General features: G+C 53.8%; 1 protein-coding gene across 4 annotated transcripts in view; it reads right to left on the bottom strand.

Annotated features, from left to right (window-relative positions):
- Positions 1–1,414, bottom strand: part of BTBD10 (BTB domain containing 10) — a 59,800-nt gene extending 58,386 nt beyond the window's left edge. For 2 of the 4 annotated variants that reach the window (XM_006089589.3, XM_006089592.3), the window contains exon 1: positions 1,226–1,413. The gene's annotated coding sequence lies outside the window, so the exon portion shown is untranslated. Of the gene's footprint in view, positions 1–1,225 lie in introns of all 4 variants that reach the window. The other 2 variants (XM_006089590.3, XM_006089591.3) reach the window with 2 other exon arrangements.
- Positions 1,415–1,452: the final 38 nt, after the last annotated feature.

Genomic DNA, 1,452 nt, shown 5'->3' with positions numbered 1-1,452 from the left:
AGCCAACGTACCTCAATCAGATTGAGGAAGTTTTTAGCAAAGGGCAGCTTAGGAGTACCCTAATTAAGTTAATAACAACGTACCTACCTATATAGTTTAAGTTTAAAAAATTTGGCTCTCAAAAGAAATTTCAATCGTCTTACTGTTGATATTTGGCTCTGTTGACTAATGAGTTTGCCGACCACTGGGCTATCCAAAACAGAAAATATTTGTTGGCCCTCACGGTTTCATTCCTTATATTATCTCTTATTTCAACTTTGACCGTCTATTTCATTCAAACATTCAAAATGTATCCCTAACCTCCTCTCTAAAAAGTGTTGATCAGATTTGTGTAGTTGGGGGGGGGGGGGTACCCCCAACTGTCCACATAAAATCAATATACCATGCTGCTTCATTGGCTGTAAATTTAAACAAAAAAACATAAGGACGCTTCAGGATACACAATTTAAATAATTTTTGCACGCTAAGTACACCAAGTGACAAACGGGACAAACGGGTGAGGCTCTATCTTTAGCATGTCTGGATTGGCGTCTTTTCCTCATGGACTCAAAATACTGGGGAGCAGGGGCAAGTACGAAATCTGAAGGACCAGGGGTGGTCACACTGCCCCCACATGACAAGTTACCAAGTGAGGTCTCCCATTCCAGAAGATACAGGGAGTTAGGACGCTTGCCTCTGAATAAGGAAAAGAGAAGTTTTTCTGAGCAAGTGTTGGGAGGAAAAAAAAAAAAGCTTTACCACACGTGATGCTACTACAGCCTAAAACCACGCAACACATCATTAGGGTCTCACTCCTCCTCGCCCAAAGGGAGACTATTTGCCACCTTATGCCCTATTGTGATGCGCCCTCCTCTGGGTGTCGCGGCGTCAGCCCGGGGACGACAGAAAGGGGGCGGGGCACGGGGTTCCTCAGCCCCGGGAGGGAGGGATGAGGGTACCGCCCGTCACCCCTGGGGAAAGGCCTCCGGGCTTCCAGCCCACAAACAGCACCGCCGGACCCAAGCCCCAACCCGGCCTCTCAAAATTGGGCGCCAGCGACCGGAGCCCAGAACCCCACCCTCGGTCCCCTGGCAGGGTCGGCGCCGCCCAGACCACCGGTAGCCACAGCAGCCCAGTCCTCAAGCCCAGATTCGCCCTCCTCCCCCTTCCTCCTGCGCCCCCGCCAAGCCCAGCCCCCGGCACCGCCCCCACCGAGTTCCCCAGCGGCGCCCAGTCACCCCCGAACCTGTCGTCCTCCGTGAGCGTCCACGAAGGGCCTAGGCAGAAGCCCGGGCCAGTGACACCTCCGCTTCCTCCTCAACTGGACCCCTCCGGAGGTGTCGGTGGGGATGGCCACTCGGGCGGCCGCGGCTGCTAGAAGCCGCCCGGCAGGTTGCTGGCCGGCTCCGAATCCTCTTCTCGCGAGAACCCGCAGTTCAAAGAGGCGAGACTGAGCTGCGTTCTCGCGAGAAT

The sequence above is a fragment of the Myotis lucifugus genome, unplaced genomic scaffold (assembly GCF_000147115.1).
Source record: "Myotis lucifugus unplaced genomic scaffold, Myoluc2.0 scaffold_61, whole genome shotgun sequence".
Classification (NCBI taxonomy): Eukaryota; Metazoa; Chordata; class Mammalia; order Chiroptera; family Vespertilionidae; genus Myotis; species Myotis lucifugus.
Note: the sequence above shows the minus strand (reverse complement) of the source record. Positions and strands in the feature narration are given on the sequence as shown.